Source organism: Mobula birostris, chromosome 2, assembly GCF_030028105.1.
Source record: "Mobula birostris isolate sMobBir1 chromosome 2, sMobBir1.hap1, whole genome shotgun sequence".
Taxonomy (NCBI): domain Eukaryota; kingdom Metazoa; phylum Chordata; class Chondrichthyes; order Myliobatiformes; family Myliobatidae; genus Mobula; species Mobula birostris.
In genome coordinates, this window is record NC_092371.1 from 217,449,427 (window position 1) to 217,473,350 (window position 23,924).

At 39.2% G+C, this 23,924-nt stretch overlaps 1 protein-coding gene across 6 annotated transcripts in view; it reads right to left on the bottom strand.

Annotated features, from left to right (window-relative positions):
- Window positions 1-23,924, bottom strand: part of supt3h (SPT3 homolog, SAGA and STAGA complex component) — a 426,895-nt gene that overhangs the window by 289,394 nt on the left and 113,577 nt on the right. The gene's annotated exons all lie outside the window — the stretch shown is intronic.

Here is a 23,924-nt window from a genome sequence, read left to right on the forward strand (position 1 = left end):
GACCTTCAAGTCAAATCAAACATTGGGAAATTCACTATAGATGATAATGAATAAATGGCAAGAATTTTACCTATATCATATGATTATTCAAGACTAATTAAGGTTGTTGATTGAAATAATTTTAATCTCAAATCTCAGAACATACTTGATATGTTCATTTGCATATTTTTGGGATGTTTCTTCAGGAAAGAGCATCTATGCTAATTTACTCTTTGGAATCATTTTATACCTTAGCCAGGCATTTCCAGATTTTACACCATGAACACTTTCTGGTTCTGAAATTGAACTGATGACAAAGGCTTAAGCTTATTAATTGAATACATTTTGTTATATATATATATATAAAAACAAATGAGTTCACTTGACAATTACTGAGACTAGAATTTCCGAGAAGTGCTAAAGGCAATGCAGTAGCTAAGTATTATGTGACAGCATTTCCTAAATCTGAATTGTTACAGAATGAAAGTTTAATTACTGATTTTTTTTTTTACTCTACCATTGCTAAAATTACTGACTCACTTATTGTTGCTTTGACTCTGACAAAATGTCCATAAGTTTGGAATCCAAGAAAAGTAATCACACCAGAGTACTTTCAGTACTGTTTTAATATCACAGCGTCACCCTCATGCAAGATATTCAGTAACCACTCTTAAACATGCAGCAATGATGACATTTTACAAAATGAGAGAAGTTCCACGGACATTTGCTGAATTCCAATGTGTTTCACTCAGGATGAGATATTCCGTTTGAAATGCAGTGAATTCTGAGGCAGTTTTCCATTGCGAGATTGTCATTAATGCTTCAGAGGACTCTGAGTCACAAACCCTGGGTTGATAAAATGCTTCCCTTTACATTTCTGATCATTACAGGTTCACTTAGCTACTTTATTTCTCTCATCCTGTTTATAGATTTTTTTTAAAAAATTGGACTTCTGTGAAAGCACCTACACAGGAGATAGCTGCAAATATGTGCATATGAACAATACACCCATTCCCAGAAGTTAATCACAGAAGTACTGTCTACTCAGTTAGAGGTCTTCCCCTCTACATGAGGAGCATCTCTCTTCACTTGATGATTTGATCTTATGTTCACAATACTGGTTACATGCAATATGCATTTAGAATAAGAGAATTTTATTTATCTTAGTAATTTGCAAAAGTCAGCAAGCTTTTATTTAAATAGACAGGATATTAAAGAAGACAATAATTTGTACTTTTAAAAATAGAGTTATACCACTGATAACTGCCTTGAGGATGAGTTAGAAAACAAGTTGGTGATGTTCTGGACCTGAAGAGGGAACTACCTAGCTAACTTTTTTCTGCTTGTACCAGAAAATCACACTCTGAAACTCAGCCCATTGAGCTTAGGAGCAGGTCCCAATGGCCCAATAACTTGCCCTTACTGGATTCCATGATTTCCACAGAAGTTCATTTAGATATTATCTTCAGCAACCACACAAAATGCCAGATGAATTCAGCAAGTCAGGCAGCATCTATGTAGGGAATAAACAGTCGATGCTTCAGATGCAGATCCTGGACCGGAAATGAAGGTGTAGAAGCCAGAATAAGAAGGTGGGGTAAGGAGAAGGAGTGCAAGCTGGCACGTGATAGGTTAAAAACAAGAGAAAATCTGCAGATGCTGGAAATCCAAGCAACACAAACAAAATGCTGGAGGAAGACAGTGGGCTACTGCACAGAACCGAAAGAAGCTGCAGAGGGTTGTAAATTTAGTCGGCTCCATCTCAGGTACTAGCTTACAAAGTACCCAGGACATCTTCAAGGAACAGTGTCTCAGAAGGGCAGCATCCATTATTAAGGACGTCCAGCATGCAGTGCATGCCCTTTTCTCATTGTTACCATCAGGTAGGAGGTACAGAAGCCTCCATCTGTACCTCCTGAGGCACACACTCAGCGATTCAGAAACAGTTTCTTCCCCTCTACCATCCGATTCCTAAGTGGACAATGAACCCATGAACACTACCTCACTTTTTAAAATATATTTTATTTCTGTTTTTGCACAATTTTTAATCTATTCAATACATATACTATAATTGATTTACTTATTTTATTTATGTTTTTTCTTCTATATTATGTATTGCATCGAACTGCTGTTGATAAGTTAACAAATTTCACAACGCATGCCAGTGATAATAAACCTGATTCTGATTCTATGGAAAAGAGTACAGTCAACGTTTCGGGCTGAGACCCTTCAGTAAGATGTGAGTAAGCTGTCATAGCTTTGGAGCTTACATTCTCTAATGTTGCCATTGCTGCACTAAGTGAGACAAATCAAGCAAGAGGTGGCCAATTTAACTGCATGAGGACACAAGATCTGTTGAGAGCAAAAATGATAATATCATGCCTTATTGACTCCAGCTGGAAAAATGGGCTGAAAAATGGCAGATGGAACTTAATGCGAACAAGTACTAGGTGCTGCCCTTTGGTAGAATCAACCAGGGTAGGTCTTACACTGTGAACGGTAGGGCACTGAAGAGAGTGGCAGAATAAAAAGATCTGGGAATACAGGTCCATAATTCATTGAAAGTGGCATCACAGGTAGATAAGATCATGAAGAAGGCTTTTGGCATATTCACCTTCATAAGTCAAAGCACTGAGTACAGAAGATGGGATGTTATGTTGAAGTTGTTTAAGACATTGCTGAGGCCTAATTTGAAGTAGTGTGCAGTTCTGGTCACCCACCAACAGAAAAGATGCAAATAAGGTTTATAGAGTACAGTGAAAATTTACAAATTCACTCTCTTTAAAGACAGCCTAACATTGGCCTCTGAGACGGAGATCACAGGGTCATCAGGTGCAGCAGGAATCTTCACAGCTGTAGTTGTGTTCTCCCTTTCAAAGCGGGCATAGAAGGCATTGAGTTCATCTGGTAATAAAGCATCGCTGCCATTCATGCTATTGGGTATTGTAGGAAGTTATGTCTTGCAGACACTGCCAGAGTTGCCGTGCATCCAATGTCGCCTCCAACCTCATTCAAAATTGTCTTTTCTCCCTTGAAATAGCCCTCCACATATCATAACTGGTTGTCTAGTACAGGCCTAGGTTGTCAGACTTGACATGCAGATGATCAGGAGAGTGTGGAAGGAGCTGCCAGCACAAGAAGAGCATACAAGCTTGATTTCAACGTTTAAACGAAGTTTAGATAGATACATGGACAGTAGGGGTATGGAGGTCTATTGTCTGGGTGCAGGTCAATGGGTGTAGGCAGTTTAAATGGTTTCTGCATGGACTAGATGGGCCAAAGGACTTGTTTCTGTGCTATACTTTTTTCTATGACACCATGACTCTAACTTCTTACTTCATCGCCTCTTTCCCCACTCCCACCCATCCACCACCTTCGTTTGGTCTCACCTATCACCTGCCATGCACCTGCAGAATTTTTTTAGATAAGGTCCTATGTCTTGTTGGGAACATAACTTCAAATGCAAGTAAAATCTATGGATTTGGATTGCACAAGCGAAATAAATGACTAATAATTGTCTACCAATTTCTTGGAAAGTAATGCTAGAGATCATTTTCATTTATCTGTGCACTTAAATCTCTCAAATTTTAATAATATTCTAAAAAATGATCCAAAGTTTCAATTAAAGGTCTAATAAAAAATACCATTTGATTGTTACTTTTGCCAGTGTCAATCTGAAGATATGGGATTCTGTGTTCATAAAATAGTTTTGCCTGTAAATAAGTGCTGACTCAAGGACACCTGTCCAGCACAAAACCCCATGCTTATAAATAACAGTAACAAACATTTATGTACCAACCTTAAATCCTGCATCTATATATAATAGTGCTTACATTTTATGAAGACACACCTGCCCTGCTTGAAACTCAATTTCCAAAAAGAAAGGGACATTGAATGATTTGGATTATTGAAGTAATTTTAACCTCTAAAATTGTAAATCTTCCACACACTTGTGGTGCCCGATCATCATTTGTTGGCTTGGCTTTGAAAAGTTTTGAATGAAATCCTTGACATACAGTGAAAGTGGCGGGCCGCCCAAAACCCCGCAACAAATATAATCACAAATAATTAACTCACTCAGCAAATATTTATTTGAACTCTGATACTTAGGTCACGTGTCACCACAAATATCCAGACTGACTGAACTTGCAGTCTGGAAAGAACAATGATTTACAAAATTAAGAATTTCTGCAACTGCAGTTTAAACTCTGGAAAAAGTAATGTGAGTCAAAAATTCTGTACATTCGCAAAATTTTCTCCCTTCCCTCTTTATAATAGACCTTCAAAATGAAATCATGCATAAAAGATGCTCCTGAACCTGAAAGGTTTTATCATTAATTTTGATGAAATTGAATTGAATGAGCAATAATAATAGTTGTGGTGATAATAAAATGTCACATTTTAAGTAGTAATAAACATGAAAAAAGGAACGCTTCATAGGTAACATGGAACCAAAAGCAGAGTATGGTGCACAGCCATGACTTTAAATCATTCTGAACTCACTTCTACCTTACCTTAGAACCCCTCCCCCATATTTAACCAATTGAACCAGATGAAAACTACACTAAAAGTAGTTCTAAGACTGTCTACAAATCTGGCTCTTTTATTTATGTGTCTGAACATAAATCAATAGGTAATGTAGTTTCTGTTCCAAAGCACCTAATAGGTGTACATTCATCACTGCTGACATCAGATGTAACTAAACCTTCTCCAATAATAGTTTTACTATCAAAACTTTACACTTCAATCCTAACAATTGGAGAATATTTCTTTATGCTTTAAAACTGAATCAGTTTAAATAGTAATAATAAAACTGGCAGCTAATAAACGTCATATTTATTAATAACTACATCTACATGTTAACAACTACATTTATATGGGCAATTATGTACAATTATATTTCATGCAATGTAAAATCAGATCATACCCTTGTAATGCAATAGGCAAATAAAATGAGAACAGTCATTTGAGAGTAAACAAAAATATAATCAGTCTGCGAGAAATGAAACAGAAAATAATTATGAGCCAAATGTTACCAAATATGCAGACTGTAACCAACAATATGTGTATCCAAGATGTGAAAGAACTAAAGAACTTAATGGATAGCACCAAAATTGTGCCTAAACCTACTCCACCATTTGGTAAGAATACAACTAATCCTCAATCTCAATTCCAATGTTCCGGCTGATACCTATATCTCTTTATTCACTCAAGAGTCTAAAAATCTATCACCATCATTTTTGAAAATAGTCAACCACTTACAGCCCAATATCCTTTTATCAAAACAACTCAGAATATTTTGTTTTAATGTGATCGGCTCAGTTCTTCTGAACTCCAAAAAGATGAACCTTGGAATATACGTGTAATGACCTGTTCTGTGGAATGTTAATAACCTTTAACTATAATATGAGGCATGAAATTATATTTTGATAAATTATTTAGCTTACTATTAAATTTTCAGCATAAAATCATGTCTAAAATGTTTCCTCTTTAGTCAATGAAAACAATATCAGCCTAAATTTGTGCCCACCTACCTCACAGTTTCACGCTTAAAATTCAAATCATGAATCCATTTCTTCCACTGCTCTGCAATAAATATGATCAAAACAATAAAGAACATCTCCTGTACACCATGTCATGATGTATTCATGCCTCTGTATCATCCAGACTATTTTTGCAATCTTGGAAACAACTGAAGGTACCATGTCTCCTCTGACCACTGGCTGAGTGGAACTGCCATCACTTCGTTCCACCCATAACCACTGCTTCTTTTTCTCCTACAAATACTATACACAAATCTTTCCCTATCAGACCCATTTGTTGCTTTTGCATTTGTATAATTACACTTCCTTTCATCATACTCCCCAATCTCAGATCCTATACAAGAAAAGAATAACCCTCAAAGGAGAGATGAATTGGGGCAGCTCGGGAATAAAAATTATCAGAATCAAATACCAACCCCAACCCACAACAAACCAGCCTCATTCAGTATTAATTAATTTTCCTCTAGTATCTGCACACAATTATCTACATAGCACATTATAACTTCCAGCTTGGATAACATTCAGCTGAGGAAAAATGATCAAACTGAAACATCTCTTACATCTCTCATTCACAGATCCTGCCTAATTTGTGGTGGTGCTTACAGCACTTTTCTTTTTTTTCAGATGGTTAGTAGCTACAAAATTTTGCTTTTGTGGAGTCAATAAAGCATGATATTATCATTTTGGCTCTCAACAGATCTTGTGTCCTCATGCAGTTAAATTGGCCACCTCTTGCCTGATTTGTCTCACTTAGTGCAGCAATGGCAATATTAGAGAATGAAAGCTCCCAAGTTATGACAGCAATGCAGAGTTTGGTCTGTAGTTGTTAGGATTTTGTCCACAAGAGTTTAACATTCCAAATCCCAAACTTTGTATTGTTGAGTGGAAGTTGCCTGTGCATGGCTTCTTTAACACAAGGTAGCGGATGCTGATGCAAACCAGTTACCTACCACATAATCAAGATAACTGGAGATCAGACTCTGCTGCATGGGTATTAATACTCACAGTCAGGTTAGTCACAGTTCTGCAAGTATGTGCGTACACACACACACACACACACACGTTCTAGCCCATTGTCTCTCTCCTCATTTGTAAACTGGTCACCAACTTCCCACTCTTACCACGGACATTCTTGCCCTCTGCTTCTGGTCCTATCTCCCATGTCTCTCTCACTGGCAGAATGAGCTCATCTGATCTACAATCTGAACTCTTGGCCTAGGCTGTATACCTAGCCCACGTACCAAACTCACATCATTTCACACTACACCAGAGGACCACTGTTGGTTTGAGTCATGGACAGAGTCTGGGTGATGCTTGAATTGTTTACATGGTTCCTGCTCTTCACATTTAAGAAAACTGCTCATATGTGCAATTTTTACAGTAGTAATTTTGTAGTAATGTATATAGTAAAATAGTGATTAGTGGTTAGTTACTAGAATCCAGAGTTCTGGGCCATTGATTCAGAGACACGATTTAAAATTCCACCAGGACAGCTAGGGAATTTAGATTCAATTAGCTAATAAATCTGGAATTAAAAGAAAGTATTAGTAACTGTGATTATGAAACCACCAGACTGTTGTTAAAATTCTAGTTCACTATGTTCTTTAGGAAAGGAAATCTTCCTTCCTTTCCCAGTCAAGCCTACACCTCATTTTTGAACCCATAGCACGAAGATTCTTAAATAACATGGTTCAGGGCTATAGATGCTGGCATCTACATTCTATGATCTAAGTAGTAAATATATAATATATAAAATTAATATATAGAAAACTGGATAATGGCAGATGCTTGCAAATTACTGCAGTCATTAAGCTTTTAGTAAATCTCCAACCCTTCAAGTTAGTAAATCATTATGAAATAGGTAAGATCCCTCATCAATTGCCGCTTTTTAAAATTATTTTCTCTACATCTTAACAAATGTATGACAGTTTACGAAAACTAAGGATACCAGACCAGAGCCAGCGCAAGAAAGTAGGTAACCAAAGTTAGACTTTACTCACTCTCAGTCAGACATATGCTGTTGAAAATGGTGCTGAGGCGTTAAAGTAGGAAGGAATGCACATATGCATTTAAAGAAATATAGAACAGTAGACCACAGTACAGGCCCTTCAGCCCATGATGTTGTGCCGAATTTTTAACCAACCCTAAGATCAACCTAAACCCCCTCGCTTCCACAGAGCTGTCGATTTTTCTATCATCCATGTGACAATCTAAGAATCTCTTAAATATCCCTAATGTATATATCCCTACCACCACTCCTAGCAGCACAGTTCCATGCTTCCATGTTCCAGTCTCTTTGAGAAAAAGATACCTCAGATATCCCCCCATACATTCCTCCAATCACCTTAAAATTATTCAAAAATTCAAGTACATTGATTATCAAAGTACGTATACAGAATACAACTCTGAGATTTGCCCTCCGCAGGCAGCTACAGAACAAAGAAATAGCATGGAACCCATTCAAGAAAACACCAGACACCCAACATCTGAAAAAAGAACAAATTGTGCAAACAACAAAAAGCGAGTGAACAACACAGAGAATAGCAAACATTAAACCAGGAGTCCAGAGTATTCAGTTTAGTTCAGTTCAATGTCTGCTCCTTGCACACTGTAGGCCACACAGCGATTCCTTGCCAAAGCACCCCAATCAGCATCAATTGCGCCAATCAAACTGCTCAATAACAGCAAAAAAAAAACGAATCAGAATCCAGGAACACATGCAACATGAGCCTTAAAGTCCCCTAAAACGAGGACACAACCTCACCAATCAATCATTGCGACCTGGATCCCAAAACCCCTGCTCTTTCCTCTGACAGCATCTTGCACCCTGTCACTAGACTTCCAGGCTGCACACTCCACTCCAAACCTCACCAAACTCCCACAGGGACAGCAAAGTGCCAGATCGCTCAATCAACCCAAAAACATACCATCAAAACATAAATCACAGGTTCCAATCACATGTAGCTTAGTAGTAGAATTATATTTCAAAGAAGTAAAGCCGTTTAATGAACTATCTGTAGGATGCTGCCGTTAGTTGCGTTGTTCACTGGCGCCATCTTGAAGTCCCCTCGTATCAGCTATTTCCACCCCAGGAAAATGTCAGGCTATCCACTCACTACCTTATGTTAAAGAAGCCATACACAGGCAACTTTCATTCTTACCAACCACACCAGGATAACCAGGCTCAAAAACAGTTACTTTCCTCAAGCAGTAAAGCTGATCAACACCTCCACCCACTAACCCACCCCTTCACACCCCCAACTACCAGTACTTGATCACCTCCTGCCAATCACTTTATGCATACACACTACTATGCATCACTTTATAGACATACAATCAATCTATGCCTATAGGCTACCTTACGTACAGTACTTCTATATATTGTTTTTTATTATTGCATTCTTTACCTTATAGTATTTTTTGTGCTGCATTGGATTCAGAATAATTATTATTTCGTTCTCCTTTACACATGTACCGGAAATTACATTAAATAATGCTGAATCTTTGCTTCAAAGAGAAAAGTCTGAGCTCATTCAACCTTTCCTCACAATCCATGCTCTCTAATCCAGGCAGCAACTTGGTAAATTTCCTCTGTACCCTCTCTAAAGATTCCACATCCTTCCTGTAATGTGGCAACCAGAATTGAAGACAATATTCCAGCTATAGTTTAACCAAGGTTTTACAGAGTTGTAACATTACCTTGTGGCTCTTGAACTCAGTCCCCTAACTAATAAAGGCCAGCACACAATACATATTAATTAAGAAACAAGCAAACTGAGACACTTTGTTCGCATTAGAAAGTGTAAACTAAATAGCACAATTGTTAAAGAGGTGGAAAAACTGAGAATTCTGAAAAGTATGCACATAAATATTTGAATGTGTTTAGGGCAAGTTGAGAAGGCTTGCAAACTACTCATCAAAATATTGCTTTGTGGCATCCTAGGTTTTATTAATATAGGAATGGAAAAAAAAGTAAAACTGCTTGGATAAACATTCCTAATTTATTGTTAGGCCGACTTTATTTTGTTCATTTATTAGCAGTTCACTTATGGAATTATTGATCCTGATGGAAATTGTGCAGAGGATTTACTTAAAGGCTACTAGACTTGGGTTCTTGAGAGAGACTAAAGAAACTGACTGAGAATTTTATGCTTAAAGTCATGAACAGGTGTACAACAATAAACAAAGAGGAACTCTTTCTTTATATACATGGTCAGAAGCTGAGTATCACAGGTTAAAAGCTGGTTTGAATGAGAAGCAACATGAGGAAAACTATTTTTACGTTAAAAGTTGTTAGGAACTGAAATGCATTCTATAAGAGTTTTATGGAAGCAGATTTAGTAACAACTGTAAAATGAATTCATAAATAATTTGAAAAAATGTTGTATAAACATGAGGGAAAAAATCAAGAAAATAGCACTAATTCAACAGCACTCCCTAAGAAGTGACAGAGCTTTCATCAACACTGTAATGTTCTGCAAAAAGAAAAACATAAGTGAAGGAGTGTCAAATTTGATGTATGCTATTTATTTAGAGATACAGTGTGGGACATTCTGGCCCAATGAGCTGCATTTGCCCAGCAATCCATCTATTTAACAACAGCCTAGTCACAGGACAATTTACAATGACCAACTAACTGGTACATTTTAGAACTGTGGGAGGAAACCCATGCACGCACGGGAATCAAGTATAAACTCCTTACTAAATGGAGCCAGAATTGAACTCCAAACCCCAGAACACCCTGATCTGTACTTGGAAGGTAATCTGCATAAAGGATAGTCCCACAAAAAGCAACAATATCTATTTGTCTTTTAAATACTTCTCAAGATTCATGTTAAGAACTTTATTTTCATTCCAAACAGCACCCTATGTGCACTTAAGTGAGTCAAAACTTCCTTGCTTTGATATGTCATCCAAAAGATACTATTGGATACCCGTGTGCTCGTTTAGCAGCTTTGGAGTTCAGGCATCTTAAAATTGTATGTTTTTGCATGTGAAAGTGGGGCATAAAAAGTCATTGTCTACGGCTTAACTGACATTGCCACCATGAAAACAAAATGGATAAGGAAGGTGTAGGAGTAGTAATAACGTGGGAGAAGTGTAAAGGAAGGAAAAAGTGGAGGATATTGGGTTCATTGGGTGCAGTAAAGAAAAATTTCAATTGATGCTTCAGTTATTCAATTTGTTTTGCAGGACATACAACTAAACCTGAAGATTTTTAAGTTATTTCACCAGCCAATCACCACTTTGCCAGATATTCATCTATAACTCAAAGAACTGAATACTCAATTATTCATCACATGGTGTTTTAAATAACCAGTTTTATTTATCAAGTAACCTTAAAAATGATGAGGAAGATCCAACACCAAAAGTGCTATCAAATGATAATTGTAGCTTTCAGTTTTAAGTAATTGTAGCTATAGGGTGGAAAAGAAAGGTTTTGGCACATTTGCCTTCATAGATCAAAGTACTGAGTACAGGAGATGGGATGTTATGTTGAAGTTGTACAAGATGTTGGTGAGACCTATTTGAAGTTCTGGTCACCTAACTACAGGGAAGATATCAATAAAATTGAAAATGTACAGTGAAACTTACAAAAGACGTTGCTGGGACTTGAAGACCTGAGTTATAAGGAAACGTTGAATAAGTTAGGACTTCGCACCCTAGAGTGTAAGAGAACGAGGGGAGATTAGTATAGAGAGAGTAAGTGCAGGCATGTTTTTTCACTGAAGCGGGGTGAGAGTATAATTAGAGGTCATGGATTAAGTGTGAATTGTGAAATGTGTAAAGGGAACAAAAGGGAGAACTTCTTCACTCAGAGGGTGGTGAGAATGTGAAATGAGCAGTCAGTGGAAATGGTGGATGCAGGTTCAACTTCAACATTGAAAAGAAGTTTGGATATGACAATGAATGGAGGTGCATGGAGGGCTATGGTTCAGGTGCAGCTGCATGAGACCAGGAAGAATACTAATTTGGCACAGACTAGATGGGCCAAAGGGATAGTTTCTGTGTTGCAGTGTCTAAGACTCCATGACAATTAAATTTTATTTCAGGAAATACAATATAACATAATTGATTTAAAACAATTTCTCAGAATAACAGTCATAGAGTCATAGAAAAGTACAGCACAGAAACAGGCCCTTCAGCCCATCTAATCTGTACCAAACCATTTAAACTGCCTACCCCCATCGACCTTGCCTACCATCCACGTACCTATCCAAAACCTTAGACATTGAAATTGAGCTTGCATGCACCACTTGTGCTGGCAGCTCATTCCACACTCTCATGACCATCTGAGTGAAGAAGTTTCCCCTGATGTTCCCGTTAAACATTTCACCTTTCATCCTTAACCCATGACCTCTAGTTGTAGTCTCACCAAACCTCAGTGGAAAAGCCTGTTTGCATTTACCCATCTATGCACCCCATAATATTGTATACTTCGATCAAATCTCCCCTCAATCTTCTACAAACGTTTGTACATTCCAAGGTATAAAGTCCTAACCTATTCACCCTTTCCTTATAACTCAGGTCCTCAAGTCCTGACAACATTCTTGTAAATATGGTTGAAAGAGCACAGAGAAATTTTACATCTTTCCTGCAGGTAGGTGACCAAAACTGCACACAATACCCGAAATTAGGCCTCACCAACGTCTTGTGCAACTTCAACATAGCATTCCATCTCCTGTACTCAACACTTTGATTTATAAGGACCAATGTGCCAAAAACCTTTTTTACAACCCTATCTACTTGGGACACTACATTCAATGAATTGAGTACCTGTATTTCCAGATCCCCTTGTTCTACAGTGTTCACTGTGCAAGACCTACCCTGGTTGGTCCTACTGAAATACACCTTGCACTTGCCTAAATTAAATTCCATCTGCCATTTTTCAGCCCATTTTCCCAGCTGGTCCAGATCCCACTGCAAGCCTTGATAGTCATCCTTGCTGTCCACTACACCCCCAATCTTGATGTCATCTGCAAATGTCCTGATCCAGTTATCCAGATGTTGATATAGATGACAAACAACAATAGACTCAGCACTGATCCCTGTTGCACTCCACTAGTCACAGGCCTCCAGTCAGAGAGGCAACAATCTACTACCATTCTCTGGCTTCCCTACAAAGCCAATGTCTTATTGAATTTACTACCTCAACTTGAATACTAAGTGATGAACCTTTTTGACCAACCTCCCATGTGGGACTTTGTCAAATGCCTTGCTGAAGTCCATGTTAACAACATCCACTGGTTTGCCTTCATCAATTTTCCTGGTAACTTCCTCAAAAAACTCAGAAAGTTGGTTAGACACTACCAAGCATTCAAGTAGCCATCTCCTGAGTAAATACAGATGCAAAGAATTAACTTCAGACCTTCCCCATCTGTTTTGGTTCCACACATGGAATTTAGTCCCTTACAATCCTTTTGCTCAACAGATCTGTACAATTGCTTAGGATTCTCATTCAGTTGTCTGCTAGGGCAACCTCATGTCTTCTTTTAGCTCTCCTGATTTATTTCTTAAGTGTTCTCTTGCATTTCTGAAACTCCATAAGCACTTTAATTGTTCCAACCAGCATATACCTGATAAGTACCTCCTTTTTCATAACCAAGGCCTCAATATCTCATAAAAAACCAAGGTTCCCTACACCTATTGTCTTTATCTTTTATTCTGACAGGCACATACAAGTTCTGTACTCTCAAAATTTCACATTTTAAAGCCTCCCACTTACCAAGTACACCTTTGCCAGAAAATAGCGTGTCCCAATCCACACTTGCCAGATACTTTCTGATACCATCAAAACTGGCCTTTCTCCAATTTAGAATCTCAACCCACGGACCAGACCTATCATTTCCCATATTTACTTTGAAACTAATGGCACTGTGATCACTAGATCCGAAGTGTTCCCCTACACAATCTTCTGTCACCTGCCCTGTCTCATTCCCTAACAGCAGATCAAGCACTGCACACTCTCTCATTTGGACATCTATGTACTAATTATGGAAACTTTCCTGAACAAATCTGACAAACTCCATCACACCTAGTCCTTTTAAAGTATGGGAGTCCCAGTCAATAAGTGGAAAGTTAAAATCACCTACTATAACAAACTCATATTTCTTGCAACAGTCTGCGATCTTTCCACAAATCTGTTCCTCTAAATCCCTGGGTGTCTGTAGTATAGTAGCATTAATATGGTCATATCTTTCTTATTCCTCAGTTCCACCCATAACACCTCACTAAACAAGTTCTTCAGTCTGTCCTGACAGAGCATTGCCATGACATTTTCCCTGACTAGTAACACCACCCCTTCTCCTGTAATCCCTCCCACTCTCCTGTGTCTAAAACAACTGACCCCAGAATATTAAGCTGTCAGTCCTGCCCCTCCTGCAACCAAGTCTCACTAATGGCTACAATATCATAATTCCATGTGGTTGCTCCATGCCCTGAGCTCATCTGCCTTTCCTGTACTTCTTGCATTGAAATATATGTAGCTCAGGACATTAGTCACACCGTGTTCAACCTTCTGATTCCTGACTTTGTCTGAGGTCTTAACAACAACTTTCTCCACAAAAAATATCAACGACATTAATTTCCCACATTATTCAGAGTATACAATGCAGTAAAGCACTTACAAAACAACATCATGAAACAGACTCAACAGAGGACACATTTTCATTCTGTATTATTTTTCTCTTCATAAATCAATAATCTAAAATTAGAATACTTAAACAACAAGTTATTTGCACAGTGCAAAGTGGTCTCAATTGGCAAGCATTAATTTAAGATTGCTTCATCGAAACTTTTCTCTTTTTGGTTCTCCAAAACAAAGACCTAATGTCTAATTTGACCTTTTACATCTACTGGTAAATGGAAGGACAGTGCCAAGAGGGTAACAAACAAAACTTAAAACCACAAAATAAGGCTTATAAAGTCATGGTAATTATACCACTGTTGACAACAAATGTTGATCTCGGTCTAAAAGACTTGTTTTCTTCAATATGCAAGTATGTAACACAGCTTTGTATTCTTTAAGAATAAACTACATTCAATCTAACACAATGGCAATCTCTTTGTAACCATTTAAAAGCTGTATTTACCGTACTAAACACTAAAAGCAAAGATATTATCAAGCCAGAGTATTTCATTTTCATATGGATACTGTAGCAACTACAAACCAAGCTCATAGGTTTGGAATCATTAGCTTAAAATTTGCAGTTTGAAGTACCATGGGTATTTTTTTTACTATTACTTCGTAAGGCTGGCAGTAACTTTTAATATCCACAATTGAGCACGGAAATCCAATATAATAACCACCCTGATCCTTCACATTGTTTGCCAAGTCCTTGTAGATGCAATCAGAGATTTATTGTGAATTTCAAACTTTTATAACTTTTCCAGCCATGAATACTACTGAAAATAATACTCTATGAATGTGAGAATATGACATTACCTCCAAGCAGTCAGATCAGCATGAAAAATTAAGTCTGTGGGATGTCATTCCCTCTGTTTCGAATCAGAAATTCCAGCGACATCGAAAACATCTTTTAAAGTTGTATTCTCTCAGTACCGTAATTGCATAATGTTCATTTTTATAAATGTAAAATATGGTAGTATAGAGCACAGAACCTTACAACACAGGAACAGGCCCTTCATCCTACAATGTTGAGCAGAAATGATTAAATTACTAATTAAATGCTGAACAGAACCAATTTCTTCTGCCTACACTATATCCCTCTGATAGACACATGAAATTGCAGAGAGCAAAGAGTCTCTTAAATGCCTCTATCATGGTTCCCTCCACTACCACCCTCCTTGACAGTGCATTCCGGGCACCCACCACTTTGTGTAAAGAAAAACTTGCCCGACACAACTCCTTCGACCTTAACTGCTTTCACTTATGTGCCTTCGATATTCTAATATTGGGAGATACTGAATTAACACTTAACATTAGAACATCAAGTAACAATTCTTCTGCTGTTTGACTAGAACATGTATGATCAATTTGCAGAACCCTACTGCTAGAGATTGTCTTTCAACATTTAACAGTAACAGCATTATTTTCGCACAGATATAGACAGATTACAGCAGTTAACTGTTATATTTTGAATGTTACACAAATGTGTACAGAATGGTGTACATTTCAATATTTTAAAAAACCTACCTTGCAAAAGACAAGAACATTTTTTTACAAAATGGTTGAGCAATGAACATAATGTACAGTATATCTTCATTTAAATACCATCTAGATCATGGCTTGCAGTTCTGACATTAATTAGATTGTATTCTAACAATAAACAATCAAAGTTCAAACAGTTTTGATTAAATTTCTCTTTCAACTGGCCTATAACTCAGTTTCCATATAGCTTCCTTTTCAAAAACAATGCCTCATATTCTTGAATAACCTAAAACACAATGGACAGAACTCTAAAATTTCCATCACCTCCTGTGTTCCTTTCTCTCTCACATCAGTCTAACTATGCTGTTGCTCCTCTCGTTCACCTTTCCCCACTCTCCCTCATTACTAGACATTACCTTCGCCCACTTAGTTCCTCGGCCTTTCATCCATCCTTTATGTTTCACCCATCACTACCAGCCTCTATCATGGCCCTCTCTCATTCATCTCTACTTCCCCAGTGTCTTTCCACTTATAGCCAACCAGCTTCTGTCTCAACACTCCCTTTTTCCTTTCTATACGCTTGCACATGTCCCGCTTTCCTGTATCTGCTGATTACAAATGTCGGGACCGCCTGTATTTAATGTCAGGAAGGTATAATTTTCAGTAAAATTCAAGGAAATGTGCTTGAAATTTCTGCTTTAATCTTATTTTAAATGAAATGGTAGAAACTTACATTTCCAGTAAAACAGAGATGGGAAATTAAAAATAAGGACCACAAAATGAACAGGCCTTTTGGACAAGAGGCGTATTTTTTATTCACTGGACTCTGCAAAGAAATAGGCCAGATTTTGGATTGTATTTTTAGGAGCTCTATACATACGCATGCTCTGTTTCCAAGTTACGGATGATACAAGATTACCTTCAGAGTTACAGATAACATAATATTATGGAGAACAGGAACATTGTGAAGCAAGTGATTTTAAATTAAAATTTTTTAAAGAGCACAACAGCAATAAGAAGTAGCTTAAGATAGGTTGTACAGCACAATTTCATTGCAATTTACTGAAATGGATAAGGGGGTAACAATTCAAAGCTTTTGCAAATGCACAAGATAAAAAAACTTGTATTTGTAAGTTAACAGTACAATAAATCATCAAAATCATAGCACATGATAGCAGACTGCCAAAGCATTTAGGATTTTATCAAGATTTACTGCAGTTTGAAGTTGTTTGTTATATACAAATATTTTTTTCTATTTAACAATTTTCTAATAATACTGAATAAAGAAGCGAGATAAGCGGTGTAGAAAAATCAATAATATTCCAAGGTAAATTAAACTTCCATGAATACTAGTTGGATTTTATAGCACATTCAAAGAATGCATGGATTAGAAGGGCCTAATCCTAATAATGGAGTAAATCCACATTGCAGATGATTCTGAATGATGTAGAGTAACTTAATTAACCACAATATGTTTAGCTTTAACTACTCTAAATTGTATTAGTTCAATGAACCAATCTACTACTTCCTGAGCTACATTACCATGACAGAACGAATACCCACAGCAATAAATACTGTCTTCTGTACTCTTTATCACCTTTTAGTTAAAAGTAATTTTCTTTATTTTATAACATCAATCCTTAATTTTTATTTGAACACATAATATACAGTAGCTCCAACAGTCCAAATCTTTCATATTAAAAACTTCATTTTATTTTCCTTCCTTCACTCATTATCTTAGCTGTAAAAGTTACTCGAGAAGAAATGTTCTCAGAATAACTTCGATGAGTTGTACAATCCATCCAGAGTTGGCATGTTGGTGGTGTTGACTGACTCCACTGGCACAGGCGTTCTGGCAAACTTCTCTGTTCTGCATGATGTCGATCATCATAAGTATTGTGGTTGCACCCAAGCAAATGGTTGGAATTTTATTTTGTTCCCAAGTTAAATTGCGTAGTTTGTGGATACACTTAGTTTGAGAGAACCACGTCTCAACATTTCTGTTGCAGCTACACTCCTGAAAAGGCTTATCCAGTTCAAATTCTCAAAGATGACCTTCAATCTTCCGTACTAGTAGACCTTGAAATTGTGTCACTAACTCACAAAGTGTTGAATGCATTTTCTCTGGTTTGAGGTGATTAAATGTCATTTTCCAAACATATTCCAGCTGATGAATGAGGTCTAATTCAGATTGGGAAATCAAACTGTAAATACTAATTAGCAAATGAAAATAAAAATACCGATTTCCCCACAAATCTTCCTATGATGGAATAATATTTTAGTTACATTATAAATAAAAATACCGATTTCCCCATAAATCTTCCTTTCTATGATGGAATAATATTTTAATTACATTAATCTTGTGCATATCTTTGTAATTTAAATGGTTAATGGATTTTAAAAGTTGAACGTTGTAATCTTTCCTATTTTAATTGCTACCTGTGATATTTTATCAAAGTGATTGTATCTCAGCTGTTCTGATAAAATCACAGGCATTGAAGATCAAGTTCAGTTTACTGTCACTCAACTGTACACATGTATACCGCCAAACAAAACAATGTTCCTCCGGACCAAGATGTACAACATAGTACATATAACTCGCACACAACACATAAAGTAACATTACTGAAAATAAATTAATAATAAGGTGCACTTACTACACAAGTTATAAAGTAAACAGTGTAACACTACTAAAGCTTCACATGTCATGAAACCAGGATGGTGGCAGGGAGTACAGTACTTTTACAGCCCGAGGAAGCTGTTTCCCATCCTAACAGTTTCTGCCTGATGTGAGGGGGGGGGGGTCAAAGAGATTATTGGACAGCTGGGAGGGACCATTAACAATGCCCAGAGCCATGCTCCTGATAAATATCTCCAATGGGTGTCCAACATAGCCTCACAAGACAATTCAGCCACATTCATAAATGTTCTGCAAATTGTTTCCAATGGGTTAATATCCTCACCTAAATAGGGAGGCCATAAATATACACGCATTCAGATCACAATCCCAATTCTCCATAGACACATCATGCGTTGCTCAGTTGTGGACAGATTGTGATCAAGTTCAGTTTGAATAATACCATTCTGGAAAGTTAACTGGTAAATTGGTCGTAAACTGCCCTGGTATTGATAACAATTTCCACATCATTCAGCATGTCCCTCCCCATTGCTCCATGGAACTTTCACATTTGTTCTTTGTTCATCTTTGAAGAACCAAGCATTCATAATACTGCTGTCTTCGAGCACCTCTATTTTAAAGGCCCTCCTGTAATAATACCCAAACCAATAAAGGAAATGTGACCAAGGTAAATCAGTTCATGTTTTTTAAAAAACATTTTTTTGAGGCTCCTCTTCCAAATCTCACTTCTCTGCAACCTCAAGCCAATTTTCAAACTTAATCTCTGGAGCTGGCCCCAATCCCTCCCACAAAATTAAACTCAGATTGAATCTACAATGCCAGACCACACACTACTACCCCAGCCTTTGTCCAGGCCCAGCCCCAGTCCTGGGTTTCAGGTGTTTCCTTTGGGCACACTGCATCACATGAAGAGAAGTATTCAGTGAATGATCAGTAGTTCCCTGGGTTCTGCAGCAAGCCCACAATTGGAAGTTATTGTTGTACTAAGGAATGTTCTTCAAGGGCTACTTCCACACCACCACTGAATTACATGACTATTATCTACTATTGTCAGTAGATAATGAATTGCTCCTACTCTTCACCGAGTGTAGCTTGTTCAGAAGCTTCGGGAAATATTAGACAATATTCTCTTCAATTTACCATGAGGGACTTCTAGCTGGCTGAGAATGCTTTAGACCTAATTAGTGAGGATATGATCAGCACTTAGGATTTCATGCATCATAAACAAAATTTTTTGAACAACTGTGCCTACAAAATAGGCAGAAATAACTTTGACAAATAGTAAAGTCAGGCCGCTGACATTGCTATCAAGTGTCCTTTGCTGTTTCTGAGTTTTCCTGATTCAACATTCAAGAACCATTAAAATTGGAAACAATTAAGAATGTGAGATCATTAAAACTTAAGCACTTCCAAAAAACAAAAGTGTAAGTAAAATATTACTGCAAATGTAATAACTTAAGTAAATCTACTTGTGCCTTGCTTCTAAGCAGACTTAAAATGAGGGAGCCTGTGGACCCTGTGCACTTTCAACCTGGCCCAGACTTGAATAGCAGAAATGTGGGGAATTCCAGCAAGCTTATATTCATGTTCCACTGCTGGAGGTTGACTAGCAAGTTCAAAATTTGTGGGTTTGAGAGAGACAAAGTTGCGAAAAACTCCACTAATCCACTCCACTCCCCATACTATTCTGACTTTACATTCTGACTGATTTGTGTTCTCATTCAATTATTATCATTGGAAGAGCCTATCTAACACAAAAGGGAATGGTTAATAAATGAACTTCCGCCACCTTCAACAGGACCCCGCCACTAAGCACATCTTTCCCTCTCCACCCCTCTCCGGTTTCTGCAGGGATCGGTCCCTCTGCGACTCCCTGATCCACATGTCCCTCCCCACGGATCTCCCACCCGGCACTTATCCCTGTAAGCACAAGTGCTACAAGTCCCTACACCTCCTCTCTTGCCACCATTCAGGACCCCAAACAGTCCTTCCAAGTGAGGCAACACTTCACTTGTGAGTCTGTTGGGGTCATCTATTGCATCCGGTGCTCCTGGTGTGTCCTCCTCTACATCAGTGAAACCCGACGCAGATCGGGGGACCGCTTTGTCGAGCACCTCCGCTCTGTCTGCCATAACAGACAGGATCTCCCAGTAGCCACTCACTTCAACTCTGCTTCCCATTCCCATTCAGATATGTCTATACATGGCCTCCTCTACTGCCATGATGAGGCTAAACTCAGGTTGGAGGAGCAACACCTCATATACCGTCTAGGTAGTCTCCAGCTCCTTGGTATGAACATAGAACTCTCCAACTTCCGGTAATTCCGTCCCCCTCCCTTCCTCTATCCCTATGTCACTCCGCCCCCTCCCCCAGCTGCCTATCCCTCCCTCGTGGTTCCGTCTCTTTCTACTACCCATTATGTTTTCCCCTATTCCTTCTTCACCTTTCCTGCCTATCACCTCCCTACTTCTCCTCCCCCACTCCTTTATCTTTCCCCTTACTGGTTTTTCACCTGGAACCTTTCAGCCTTCTCCTTCCCACCCTCCCCCCCACCTTCTTTATAGGGCCTCTGCCCCTTCCCTCTTCAGTCCTGATGAGGGGTCCCAGCCCGAAACGTTGACTCATCGTTTCCACGGATGCTGCCTGACCTGCTGAGTTCCTCCAGCGTGTTGTGAGTGTTGCTTTGACCTTTTAAGGAGATTTTTTTTAATCTTAAATTTTTGAAGTACTGTAACTACTTTTAATTTTGATGATTATTAAAAATAAACTGGCAAATTGTTCAAATTCATCTGAATAGTAGAGTTACATTTCAAAGCTCAAAAAGTTCAAAGTAAATGTATTATCAAAGTGTATATGTCATTTTCTTGCAGGCATTCACAGTAAAACCGAGAAGTTTTAACAGATTGTTTAATCACCATTAATTTTTTTCCCAGGACAAACAAAATATTAATAAAAGTGATTCTGTGGTTGAACAATTTTAGTTGCATAGATAGACTGCAAAAGCTGGGTTTGGAGAAGGAAAGTACAAAAAGTGATTTGAAATCCTGAAGGGGCAGAAAGAAAGAAAATGTTCCCACTGAGAAAAAGCTGAAGGATAAAGACAAATAAAATGAAGCTGATGACAAAAAAAGTAAAAACATTGAGATGTTATGAATATGTAAATATGTTCAGTGGTGCAAGGCATTTTCTTACTTAAAAAGACCAATGTGCTTCATGGACCTCCCCGCCGATGACCCCTTCTCCCGTCTTCAACCCTCCTCCTCTTCATGGACACCCCGCTCTGGTCTTCTGCCTGCTCTGGATCTCTTTATTGCTAACTGCCGACGGGACATCAACCATCTCGACTTCACCACACCTTGTTCCCATTCCAACCTCACTCCTTCCGAACGCTCTGCTATCCACTCCCTCTGCACTAATCCTAACCTTATTATAAAACCCGCTGATAAGGGGGGTGCTGTTGTAGTCTGACGTACTGACCTCTACCTTGCCAAGGCACAGCGACAACTCGCGGATATCTCCTATTTATCCCTCAATCATGACCCCACTAAAGAGCACCAGGCCACTGTCTCCCACACTATCACCAACTTTATCCGTTCAGGGGATCTCCCATCCACTGCTACCAACCTCATAGTTCCCACACCCCACACTTCCCGTTTCCACCTCCTACCCAAGATCCACAGGCCTGCCTGTCCACGTAGACCCATTTTCTCAGCTTGCTCCTACCCTACCAAGCTCATCTCTGCATACCTCGACACTGTTTTATCCCCCCTTGTTCAATCCCTTCCTACCTATGTTCATGACTCTTCTCACGCTTTGAAATTTTTCGATGATTTTAAGTTCCCTGGTCCCCACAGCTTTATTTTCACCATGGATGTCCAGTCCCTATATACTTCCATCCCCCACCAGGAAGGTCACAAAGCTCTCCCCTTCTTTTTGGATTCCAGACCTAACCAGTTCCCCTCTATCACTGCTCTGCTCTGTCTAGCGGAACTAGTCCTTACTCTTAATAATTTCTCCTTTGGCTCCTCCCACTTCCTCCAAACTAAAGGTGTAGGTATGGGTCCCAGCTATGCCTGCTTTTTTGTTGGCTTTGTGGAACAATCTATGTTCCAAACCTATACTGGTATCTCTCCCTCACTTTTCCTTCGCTACATCCACGACTGCATTGGCGCTGCTTCCTGCATGCATGCTGAGCTCGTTGACTTCATTAACTTTGCCTCCAACTTTCACCCTGCCCTCAAGTTTACTTAGTCCATTTCTGACACCTCCCTCCCCTTTCTAGATCTTTCTGTCTCTATCTCTAGAGACAGCTTATCTACTGATGTCTACTATAAGCCTACAGACTCTCACAGCTATCTGGACTATTCCTCTTCTCACCGTCTTTTGCAAAAATGCCATCTCCTTCTGGCAATTCCTCCGTCTCCGCCGCATCTGCTCTCAGGATGAGGCTTTTCATTCCAGGACGAAGGAGATGTCCTCTTTTTTAAAGAAAGGGGCTTCCCTTCCTCCACCATCAACTCTGCTCTCAAACGCATCTCTCCCATTTCACGTACATCTGCTCTCATGCCACTAGGAATAGGGTTCCCCTTGTCCTCACCTACCACCCCACCAGCCCCCGGGTCCAAAATATAATTCTCCGTAACTTCCGCCACCTCCAACGGGACACCACCACTAAGCACATCTTTCCCTAGCCCCCCCCCCGCTTACTGCAGGGATTGCTCCCTACGCGACTCCCCTGTCCATTCATTCCCCCCCATCCCTCCCCACCGATCTCCCTCCCGGCACTTAAACTTGTAAGCGGAACAAGTGCTACACATGCCCTTACACTTCCTCCCTCACTACCATTCAGGGCCCCAGACAGTCCTTCCAGGTGAGGCGACACTTCACCTGTGAGCCGGCTGGGGTGATATACTGCGTACGGTGCTCCCGATGTGGCCTTCTATATATTGGCGAGACCCGACGCAGATTAGGAGACCGTTTCGCTGAACACCTACGCTCTGTCCGCCAGAGAAAGCAGGATCTCCCAGTGGCCACACATTTTAATTCCACATCCCATTCCCATTCTGATATGTCGATGGACGGCCTCCTCTACTGTAAAGATGAAGCCACACTCACGTTGGAGGAACAACACCTCATATTCCGTCTGGGTAGCCTCCAACTTGATAGCATGAACATTGACTTCTCTAACTTTCGTTAATGCCCCACCTCCCCCTCGTACCCCATCCGTTATTTATTAATTTCTTATATATATATATATATATATGTGTGTGTGTGTGTGTGTGTGTGTGTGTGTGTGTGTGTGTATATTCTTTTTCTCTCTCTCCTTTTTCTCCCCCTGTCCCTCTCACTATACTCCTTGCCTATCCTCTGGGCTTCCCCCCTCCCCCTTTCTTTCTCCCTAGGCCTCCCGTCCCATGATCCTCTCATACCCCCTTTTGCCAATCAACTGTCCAGCTCTTGGCTCTATTCGTCCCCCTCCTGTCTTCTCCTATCATTTTGGATCTCCCCCTCCCCCTCCCACTTTGAAATCTCTTACTAGCTCTTCCTTCAGTTAGTCCTGTCGAAGGGACTCGGCCTGAAATGTCGACTGTACCTCTTCCTGGAGATGCTGCCTGGCCTGCTGCGTTCACCAGCAACTTTTATGTATGTTGCT